A 12,063-nucleotide genomic window follows, 5' to 3' on the forward strand; every position below is an offset into this window, starting at 1 on the left:
TTACGTCCTCTGACAGTCGCTGCCCACTCATACAATCTGCACGTCTGGGACGTCCTAAAGCAGTGTAGATGTGATGGGTGGGAAACGTAACCGTCAAAAGGCAACGCAGCACCCAGGTCAGAGAAAGGAACCTTATCTGAACCAGAAAGGTAAAACACTGGGTAACAAGAAAGCTCAACAGGAGTGAACAAACCCAGGAAAGCAAAATAAACAAGGGGAAAAAAACCCCAACAGGAGGAGACAGGCTAAAAACCACAATGTCTCCCCTAAGGCACTGCTGCACTCAGAACTTTGCGGCCAAAAGAGGCATCCGCTGATGCCAAGACATCAAGTTTGTAAAATTTTGTAAAGGTATGCACGGACGACCAGGTCGCCGCTTTGCACACCTGAGTCACCGATGCCTGATGGCGGAAGGCCCAAGACGCACTAATCGCTCTGTTAGAGTGCGCTGTGACAGGGAAAGGTGGAACTTGATCCCTAATTGAATAGGCCTGCACAATCGTCTGTCTGATCCATTTTGAAATGGTTGCCGCAGAAGCTGCCGCACCCTTCCGAGGTCCCTCAGGAAGGATAAAAAGAGAATCCGACTTTCTGAAGGATTCAGTAGATGACAGGTAAACCCTGATCGCCCTTACCACATCCAAGGAATGCAAGGCAAACTCCTTAGGATGCTTAGGCTTCGCACACAGCGAAGGTAAGACAATGTCCTCGTTGAGATGGAAATCCGAAACTACTTTCGGAAGAAAGGACTGATGAGGTCGCAAGACCACTTTGTCCCTATGAACAACCAGATATGGGTAGCGGCAAGACAGGGCCCCCAACTCCGACACTCTGCGAGCAGATGTGACCGCCACCAGAAAGGCAATTTTCCGTGACAGCACCGGCAGAGGAATCTCCCGGATGTTCTCAAAGGGAGGACGTTGCAAAACGGACAAAACCAAATTCAGGTCCCAAGGAGGCAAGGGTGCCCTCTTAGGGGGAGCCAGATGACGCACCCCTTGAATGAAAGTGCGGATCAAGGAATTTGACGCCAGAGGGCGCTGAAAAAGAATGGCCAGCGCAGATAACTGGCCCTTAATAGTGGTCAGCGCCAGACGCTGTTCCACACCAGTTTGCAGGAAAGCTTACACCCTCGCCACCGAAAAGGAGCGGGGATGGAACCCCTGTGTTTCACACCAGGCGAAATAAGCCTTCCAGGTACGATAATAAATCCTACCAGGCAAGGCCTTCCTGGCCTTGAGCAAGGTAGGAATGACCGCCGACGAGAGACCTCTGTCTCTCAAGACCTGGCTTTCAACAGCCACGCCGTCAAAGCCAGCGACTGTAAAGCAGGATGGAAAATCAGTCCCTGAGACAGAAGATCGTCTCGTAGTGGGAGCCGCCAAAGAGGCTCGATGACCAACCTTGGTTCCGAGACCAACCTGCGAAGGAATCTGGACAACAACTGAATCGGTGGAAATGCGTAAATCAGGCGATACCGGTGCCAGGGCTCCACTAACGCGTCTGACGCTTCTGCCAGAGGGTTGCGCGTGCGAGCCACGAATCTTTCCACCTTGTTGTTGAACCGAGACGCAAACAGATCCACATCCGGAGATCCCCACCGCGCACACAGCATCTGAAACACCTCCGGGTGTAGGGACCATTCCCCCTGGTCCAGGGCCTGGGGACTCAGATAGTCCGCCAGCCAGTTCTCCACACCTGGAATGTAAACTCCCGAAATCGGGACCTGCGTCTTGGCCCAGGACAGAATCTCGGCCACTTCCTTGGCCGCCCGGGCACTCCTAGTGCCCCCTTGGTGATTGATGTAAGCCACCGCAGTGGCGTTGTCCGTCTGCACCCGCACTGGGCAGCCCCGCAGACGATCCGACCAATGGAGCAAACAGAGCCTGATTGCTCGCAGTTCCAAGACATTTATCGGCAGGGAGGATTCTCCCTCTGACCAGGTGCCCTGGGCAGACAAATTGCCCAGAACCCCACCCCAACCCGACAGGCTGGCGTCCGTGGTGACCACAGTCCACAGCAATGGTCGAAAGGACTTGCCTACCATCAGAGCCAGAGACTGGAGCCACCACAGGAGATCCGATCTCACTTGGGGGCTCAAAGAAATCCTTCTTTCCAAAGAGTGAGGACGTCTGTCCCACCTGGCGAGAATCTCCGCTTGAAGAGATCTCGTGTGAAACTGTGCAAATGGGATTGCTTCGAAAGCCGACACCAGTAAGCCCAGAGACCGCATGCAGGTCCGAAGCGAGGACGACTCGTTGTTCCTGAGGGACCTGACCTCGTCCTGCAGGATCCGGAGTTTGTCCTCCGGAAGAAAGATCTTCGCCTGTGCGGAGTCTAGAATCATCCCCAGGTAAGGGAGACGAACAGAAGGGGACAAGGTCGACTTCTGAAAATTGATGGTCCACCCGAACTCCTGGAGCGTCTAAACCGTGATCGACAGATCGCGCAACAGAGTGGCACTGGAGCTCGACCTTAAAAGGAGATCGTCCAGGTAACAGAGGATGGCAATACCCGCAACAAGGCTAGAACAGGAGCCAAAACTTTGGTAAACACCCTTGGAGCCGAAGCAAGGCCGAAAGGCAACGCCACGAACTGATAGTGCTCCTCCGCTATTGCGAATCGGAGGTACCTCTGATGACCCTCGTATATAGGGATGTGTAGATACGCATCCCTGAGGTCGATGGAAGCCAGGAAATCTCCTTGCCACCACTGACTGGAGGGACTCCATTCGGAACTTCTGGACCTGCACAAAGCGGTTTAGAAACTTTAAGTCCAGAATCGGACGCACCTTGCCCTCTTCTCTGGGCACTGTGAACAGATTCGAGTAAAAACCCCGAAACCTGTCCCGGTGTAGAACTGGGACAACCACCCCTTGGGCGAGGAGATCCTGAACCGCCCGATGGAGATCTCGGAAACAATCTGGGATCAAATGAAGATTTGAGGGAAAGAATCTGTCTGCTGGGCGTGAACGAAACTCGATCTTGTACCCTGACCGAATGAGTTCTTGAACCCACGTGTCCTGAATCTTTGCCAGCCAAGGTTCGGGAAAACAGCGCAGACGTCCCCCCACCCCTGAAATGGGTGAGGGCGCCCCTTCAGGTCGAGGGGGACTGAGCCGCCATGCCAGTGTGGGCGGCTTTAGACTTGCCTGCCCAAGGCTTCTTCTGGCCACCAGAGGCCTTGAAGGACTTACCTTTGTTTTGTGCCTTGAAGGAACGAAAGGACCCCTGGTTAGGTTTAATGGAAGGGCCCCGCTTACCGCGGAAGGACTTGCCCCGGGACACCTGAGGCAGCAGAGTGCTCTTGCCCCCTGTGATCCCCTTCACCAGTTCATCCAGAGAGTCCCCAAAAAGACGATTCCCTGCATAAGGGATGTCAGACACCGTCTTCTTGGAAGACTGGTCGGCCGACCAGCTTTTTAACCGATCCAGCAAATCGTAACTGCGACTGCAGACAGTAGTGCGACCAAAGGGGCCTTATCCAAGGCCGCGTCACACAGGTATAAAACAGCCTGACCAATTTGATCCACCATCTCCAGATTAGCAGGAGGGGCGGAGTCAGCAATTAGAATGCGCTTAAGCGCCTTGGCCCACTCCACAACAGCCTGAAAGACCATTACAAAAGCGAACACGGGTTTCAGTAAGGAACCTGCTACCAGGTAAATGTGGCGGGTAAGAGTTTCCACCCGCCTATCCGCCGGGTCTTTAAACACTGGAGAATCCTCCGCGGGCATTAAAGTGGCTTTATTCAACCTGGACACACTGTGGTCCACCTTAGGAGCCGCAGTCCAGCGAGAATCCACCATATCCGCAAAGGGATAACGCTACTGAAATCTCTTGGGCACCACAAAATTAAGTTTTAAATTGCGCCATTGGTCATTCACGGTATCGTGAAACTCTGCGGGACAGGGAAAAACCTGACCCGACTTCTGGGCTTTGCGGGTCCCAAAAGACGACCGCTTACCCGACAGGTGGGGCTCATCATCCAAATTTAAAGTGTCTTTTACAGAGCTAATAAGCGCAGACATTGCAGCACGTTCTCTTGCTGATCTGAAGGGGGAATCCTCCTCCTCCTCCACATCCGACTGAGACCGCTCAGGGGGTATGTTGTCCGTGGCAACCAAATCTGGCTCTGAATCAGAAGACTGAGAGGGCATAGGCCTTTTCTTAGAAGCCCGGTCAGACATCAACAAATCCACTTTTGACGCTAAAGTCGCAAGTGCAGCAGTAAGTGAGACTATAGCAGAGGATTCAGGAGTACCTGAACCCTCCACCAGATCTGGGGGGAATTTGCTATCCTGGGACTCCATAATAGCAATCTCAAATTTAAATGACACTGACCCTTTAAATCGGCGATTCTCGCGGTTTCCACCGCAAATGCACCGCAGTGAGGAACAAGTCCTGTGCTACAGGAAACTGCAGGGAAATGAATGCTAGCAAGAATGCAGGCCAGGAAACACCATAAAATCCCCCCAAAGTGTGCTATACTCGCCACACGCTGCCAGCTCGATCTGCATGTGAGAAGAAAGGAAGTGACCTCACGCCTCTAGAGGCAGACACAGCCCTGAGTCACGAAAAAAATGGTTGCCAATACAAGTCTATGGAGAAAGCTCTGGGAAAATGGCCGCTGACCACATAAAGACATAGTGCCCACATCAAAGATGGTGCCCGATTCGGCACCAACAGTATTGCAGAAAATGGCTGCTGCCCTTACAAAGAGGCCAAACAGCCTGCCCACACCTAAAATGGCGGTTGGGTGTTTTTTCGCTGATTGCGGCCACCACACACCATGTCTGTACACCCAAATAGTTGCCGAAGCACCCCAGGGACATCAGGGACCCCCGCAACCCCCCATATAGTGGTAGAACCACCACAGCGCCCCCGCAGGGACCGGGAAGGGACACACAGGGACCGCACTGACAGACATGAGGGGGACATTACCGATCCATACCGAACTGCCATCCCTATAAACAGAGGGCCCACATACACACCCCGACAGATAATGCCATAGACAGAGGGGTATCATGGTACTCACCGGTCCAGCGAAAACGTGGGTAACGCTCTGTGACAGGAAGCCTCCCACTCTGGGTGGTGGTGCCATCAGCCAAAAGGGACGCTAGCAACACGCAGCATACCGCAGTTGAGACATACCCGCGAAGTAGCCACTTCGCAGCTCGTCCCTGAGGACAGGGACATGGTCGTTTGCGAGGCCTGGGCGTACATATAGCCTGCTAACCCTCGATGGCAGGCTGGGATTCCAAAAGGACAACCAGTGCGATTCCCAGCTCCGCAAATGCTGTAGTCTTTCGAAGTCCGACTAACTAAGCGCAGGAACAAATAAAAAGCTATCAATGTAAAGAAAAAACACTTTCTTAGAGAAAAAAATAATGAGAAGAAAAAAGGCTGAGACTGCAGCCCCAGCCAGGGAAAAGCCAGCCTACTCCTATGCTAGGCAGAGACAAACTGAATTGGGAATGCAGCTAGATGGGGGTATTGGACCAGAGGGACGACCCCCTGTAGGTGTGTCTATACAAAGGTTTTGTGAATGTTTTTCAAACAAAATCTTCTGCCTAGCTTACTCCTGTGGATAAGACCAATACCCAGACATGCAGATTGTATGAGTGGGCGGTGACTGTCAGAGGATGAAAGAGAAACAAACCCTGCAGGACAAAGGCATAATGAGCTAGTATGCATCACATTCTAGCTTATTATGAAATACATACCTTAGAACGAAGCCCCCACACGGTCGCCCGGACACCGCTGAGGCAGCTGACATCTTCCCTCGGCGTCTCTTCCGGGTTCGGCGGCACCGGCGCTGTGAGTGCCTGGAGCCGCAATGATGTCACTCCCCCACATGCGCGTGGGAGTTCATTTTCCGGCAAGGAGCTCTGAGGGTCTGCCGGACCTTCAGAGCGCATGCGCCACTGGTATCAGCAGCTGCAAGCAGAGTGAATATCTCTTAAACCATGCATGTTTAGGAGATATTAATTTCACCCACAGGTAAGCCTTATTGTAGGCTTACCTGTAGGTAAAAGTTAAAAATCGGAGTATACTACCACTTTAATTAAATAAGCTGAGGTTAGAAGCGGATTGGTTTCTCTGCAGAATTGTGACTAATTTTGCCCTCTCTAGCTTTAGTAAATAAACCCCTATATTACCAAAAGTATTGGGACACCTGTCTTTACATGAACTTTAATGGCATCTCAGTCTTCATCCGCAGGGTTTAATATTGAGTTGGCCCACCCTTTGCAGCTATAACAGCTTCAATTCTTCTGGGAAGGCTGTCCACAAGGTTTAGGAGTGTGTCTTTGTTTGACCATTCTTCCAGAAGCGCATTTGTGAGGTCAGACACTGATGAGAATGAGAAGGCCTGGCTCACAGTCTCTGCTCTAATTTATCTCAAAGGTGTTCTATTGGGTTGAGGTCAGGACTCTGTGCAGGCCAGTCAAGTTCCTCCACCCCAAACTCGCTCATCCATGTCTTTATGGACCTTGCTTTGTGGACTGGTCCAAATCATTTAGTGGAGGGGGGATTATGGTGTGGGGTGGTGGTATTTTTCAGTGGTTGGGTTTGGCCTCTTAGTGAAGGGAACTCTTAAGGCATCAGCAAACCAAGACATTTTGGACAATTTCATGCTCCCAACTTTGTGGGAACAGTTTAGGGATGGCCCTTTCCTGTTCCAACGTGACTGCTCACTAGTGCACAAAGAAAGGTCCATAAAGACATGGATGAGCGAGTTTGGGGTGCAGGAACTTGACTGACTTACTCAGAGTCCTGACCTCAACCCAATAGAACACCTCTGGAATAAATTAGAACGCAGGCTGTGAGCCAGAGCTTCTCGTTCAACATCAATGCCTGACCTCACAAATGCGCTTCTGGAAGAATGGTCACACATTCACATAGACATACTCCTAAACCTTGTGGACAGCCTTCCCAGAAGAGTTGAAGCTGTTATAGCTACAAAAGGTGGGCCAACTCAATATTGAACCCTACAGACTAAGACTGGGGTGCCATTAAATTTGTGCATGTAAAGGCAGGTGTCCCAATACTTTAGGTAAATAGTGTAGGTTGGTAACCTAAATTTTATTCTACCGCAGCTAAGCAATAAAGCTAGGTCATGTCCCAGCTTCTAGCCTGTGATTGGACAGTAAAGAAGCAGTTCACATCTCTTCTCACACTGCTCTCTCTCCTCCTGTCAGCATTCCGCCACATATGCATTTAACTGACTGATTGCCAGTTAATGCTGCCCCTCCTTCTTCCAGTCTGAGTGCTGCTGCAAAGGGAATCACAAGAGGCTGATGCAAATACAAAGTATAGAAAATACAAAGAAAAAAGTGTAGCGTTTATTAAAACATATTGGTAAAATGAAAAACTATAAATATGCACTCACATTTAAAAGACAATTAAAAGAGGGGTGTGATTATGCAAAAAGGGTGCCACACCCTGAAATGCATAACCACGCCCATTAACATCACACATGACAACTTCACGGCCATTTTGTGGGCCTGCAACACTTCCCTACTGTTCACAGTGCTTCTCATCTATGTGATATACACACTCAGTCTGCTGCTTTTGCTGGCTCTTCCTGGTGTTCCCCTGGTCAACTTCCTGGTTCCAAGCACCTTACATTACATCCACACGGAGGGGCTTGCTCAACAATGACCACCTGGAAAGTCGCCACCTGCTGGAGACTTATTGATATGCTTTTTAATGTCTTTTAAATGAGCGTGCATGTTTATGTTTTTTTATTTCACCAATATGTTTTAATTCATGCTACACTTAGGTAATGGCGATTTTCTCTCCTCCTTTTTTCTGTTTATACATAGTTTGCTGGTGGAAGCCTCCCCAGATCCTGCTTAGAAGAGAGACTGCTGAAGCTGCTGAAAGTTTAACATGCCACTGTGTTTCTTAAGGTCTTTTCTCAAGGACTAAAAAGACTCCTTTCATTCGATTTCTTCCCTATAGTTTTTATTTTTTGGCAGTTGCACCAGTGATCCCCTTTTTTGTGCCTGGTCATGTTTAGGGTGCTAATGCCTTTTACAAATCTAAAAATATACTTTGTATTTCTAACAAGCCCCCCAACTGCCTGTGCAGTTCAGTGTAAATCCTAAATAATTAACAGAGGTTATTGCAGAAGAAAACATGCATGGCATATATTGCATGGCGACAGCGTGCACCCGGCACGTTGTCAATGAGTGATACAGCGAGATGAAGCTGCATAGCTATAGTAAGTGATCAACGGAGGGAGAGAAAAATACAGAGTTGCCCAGTACCTCTAGCAAGTGTCTCATCAGTGGAAACCAGCATGTTACCTCCTCCCTTCTCCCCTCTGATCAGTCAGGCAAAGGGAGGAGGCAGCTTCTCCCAGCTCAGTCTCTCATCTGGCAAGCGTCTGTACAGGCGCTTATCAGATGGAGCCAGTCTGATGTGCGTATCTGTGCCTGATCAGACCAGGCAGAGATCTTCCAACTCAAAACCTTCGCCACATTGTGATTGTGAGATCATGGGAGAAGCCTTTTTTCTTTATTAAACAGATGCATGAGATCAGCCACGAGATGTCATGCGCACCATCATGCGCTGCATGCACAGTACAACAATATTGTACGATCTTGCAAGATCTTGCAGCTAGGGTACAAGATATTCCTAAAGGTACTCATGATGTTGCATTCCCAGGGGGCATCAGAGCAGTCAGGGCTATGTCATCAGTGCCTTCAGGGGAACCAGGAAGTCTAAGGCTCCGTTCACATGTCAGCGTATGGATCACGGGCAGAACCGCCGCGGTTCCGCCCACGATCCGGAGATTATTGCAAATCGCGGGACGCCTGTGCGTTGCCCGTTGACTTGCAATAGACCCCCAAACGCTGAGCGATGTTGCCGCGATTTCCGCCTGCCGAATCGCGGTAACATCGCGCAAAAAAAATCACGGGACGCATTACGCTCCAAAGAAGCTCTTGTACTTTTTTGGTCGTAATTTTTTTTGGCGCGATGTTACCGCGATTCGGCAGGCGGAAATCGCGGCAACATCGCTCAGCGTTTGGGGGTCTATTGCAAATCAACGGGCAACGCACAGGCGTCCCGCGATTTGCAATAATCTCCGGATCGCGGGAGGAACCGCGGCGGTTCTGCCCATGATCCATACGCTGACATGTGAACGGAGCCTTAGTGAATAAGGCCTCATGCAAACAGGGCGTTAGAAAAAACGAGCTGAAAACTACCCACTACCCACGCCAGGAAAAAGCAGCTGTAAAACTTGCTTTTAGTAGCTTTTTCAATTTGCGTTAATGTGCATTTAGCCGCATTAGCTTAGTTTTAGCAGCATTTCTCTGCCTCTATTCAAAATCAATGGCTGCCTATGAGAGCTCTCTTTGACCTGACTTTCAGCCCATTGTTTTGAATAGAAGTCGCATCCTAGTCATATCATAAGGATTCGACTTGTGGTGCTCTTGAAGGGGAACTCCACACCAAAATGAAAAAAAAAAATAAAAAACGGCATGGCGTCTCCCCCAAGGCCATAGGAGACCCTTTGGTCTGGTATGGATTCTGAGGGGAACCCCCACACCAAAAAAAGAAATGACATAGACCCCCCCCCAAATCCATACTAGACCCTTATGTGAGCATGCAGCCCAGACCCCAGATCCCCTCCTATGTGAATGAGTATGGGGTACCTACCCACTTACCCAAAAAAAGGCAGTGTACTGTAAATAATGACAAGAGATGGTTTTGAGAAGTCCTTTATTAAAAATCTTCCTCCTATCTTCTCCCTCAGGTCTTCTCAGCTTTGGGGTGGGGGTGTTGAGGATGTCTGGCCTGGTATGGTCCAGGGGGGGGGGGGCACTCGCTCATCCCCTCCCCTTTCCTGTCCTGCCGGGCTGCATGCTCAGATAAGGGTCTGGTATGGGGGGGACCCCACGTTGTCTTTTTTTTCTTTTTTTGGCGTGGGGGTTCCCCTCAAAATTCATACCAGACCAAAGGGTCTGATATGGTCTTGGGGATGGACCCCACACTGTTTTTTGTTTTTTTTCATATTGGCGTGGGGGTTCCTTTCAAGATCCATACCAGACTCAAAGGGCCATTTTGGCGTGGAGTTCCCCTTCAAGATCCTCAGAGCACAAGTTGCACCACAAGTTGGATCATCATGATCTGACTTGGATGCGACTTCCATTCAAATCAATGGAACAAAGGGAACCATTGATTTTTCAAAAAAAATGCTTGACACAGCTTAAAGCGTTTGTTACACAAAAAAAAAATTACACAAAAAAAAAAAAAATGGATCCTGTTTCTTTAAATCATGTCATACAGTACAGTGCTTGTGCTGTGTCATTTGGTCCTCTGTATCACCTAAAAAACCTGGCTGATCCTGCCAGCTTCTGCTCTCCTCCCTGTACACTAACCACGGTGTATCAAGGCTGCTAAGACCTGACACCATGGTCAGCGTACGTGCCTCCATCATCCGTAGCCCTGCTCTCTGCTCTCCTCTGTCCTCCTCCCCTCCCGTCAGCTCTTACCAATCCTGCACCCCCCTCTTTCCTGCTGCTGAAGAAATACCTTTAGACCTCACACACAATCTCCTCTGTTATAAAGCCTCCTATGCTGCAGTGTATGTTCTTTGTAAAAAAGATGCCTATTTCTACTTGATTTCACAGTGCAGATTGGCGGTCACGTGACTCCTCGAGGCTCCCCTCCCCCCCGGCTCTCTCCTCCCGACTGACATCAGTGGGGGAATCTCGGCCCCTCCCGCTCTAGCTGTCAGATCGGGAGTGGGAGCCTTGAGGAGTCATGTGACCGCCGATCTGCATTGTGAAATCAGGTAGAAATAGGCATCTTTTTTACAAAGGACATACTGTACACTGCAGCATAGGAGGCTTTATAACAGAGGAGATTGTGTGAAGTTTATGAAGTGGCTTAACAACCACTTTAAGGTTGTATGCAGCGTTAAGCCGCATTTAGCAGCGTCAGACATTTTTACAGCTGTAACGCCAGTCCTCAGAAAGAGCTGGCCCTGGGTTTTTTTGCAGCTTTAAAACGCCTATGCCACTTACAGCTTCAAAACATCTGTGTGTGCATGAGGCCATAGAATAACATGGAGGGAGCAAAAAAAAAAAAAAACGCCTGACACTCCTAAAAGCGGCTGTAAAAATGCCCTGTGGCAAATAGGAGAAAGGTCTGCTTTAACTACCTCAATACTGGGCACTTAAACCCCCTTCCTTCCCAGACCAATTTTCAGCTTTTAGCGCTGTTGCATTTTGAATGACAATTGCGCAGTCATGCAACACTGTACCTAAACCAAATTTGTGTCATTTTTTCCCCACAAATAGAGCTTTCTTTTGGTGGTATTTGATCACCGCCAGGTTTTTTCTTTTTTGGTGCACAAATAAAAAAAGACCGAAAAGTTTGAAAAAAAAAAAAAAGTTTTTTTGTTTAGGTTATAAAATTTTGTGAATAGATACGTTTTTTCCTGCACTGATGACGCCGCACTGACAGGAACTGATGAGGAGACACTGATTGGGTGGCACTGATGGGGTGGCACTGATATGCAGCACTGATGGGCACTAATAGGTAGCACTGATATGCAGCACTGATGGGCACTAATAGGTAGCACTGATAGATAGCACTGATATGTAGCATTGGTGGGCACTGATAGGCACTGATCGGCGGCACTGATGGGCGGCACTGATTGGCACTGATGGGGGGCACTGGTGGGCACTGATGGGGGGCACTGATAGGCAGCACTGGTGGGCAATAATGGGCACTGGTGGGCGGCACTGATGGATGGCAATAACGGGCACTGATGGGCAGCACTGATATATGGCATTGGTGGGCAGCACTGATAGGAGGGCACCACTGGCAGGCTGTTTGCCATCCCTGGTGGCCATGGTGGGCATCCCTGGTGGTCATGGGTGGGCATCCCTGGTGGCTCTAGTGGCACCCCACCCCCCCCCCCAGGGCTGCACTGGTAATCAATGTTCTGATTACCAGCACAGACCCCCCCTGTGATCAGTGAGTACTTAGAAATACTCACTGATCCCCCCCAGCTCCAGTATCGATCCTCTTCTTCTCCTCA

At 49.7% G+C, this 12,063-nt stretch overlaps 1 protein-coding gene across 1 annotated transcript in view; it reads right to left on the minus strand.

Moving 5' to 3' along the window:
- EVC2 (EvC ciliary complex subunit 2) overlaps positions 1-12,063 on the minus strand; it is a 316,078-nt gene that overhangs the window by 24,590 nt on the left and 279,425 nt on the right. The window lies entirely within an intron of this gene.

The sequence above is a fragment of the Pelophylax lessonae genome, assembly GCF_965119305.1.
Source record: "Pelophylax lessonae genome assembly, chromosome: 1".
Classification (NCBI taxonomy): domain Eukaryota; kingdom Metazoa; phylum Chordata; class Amphibia; order Anura; family Ranidae; genus Pelophylax; species Pelophylax lessonae.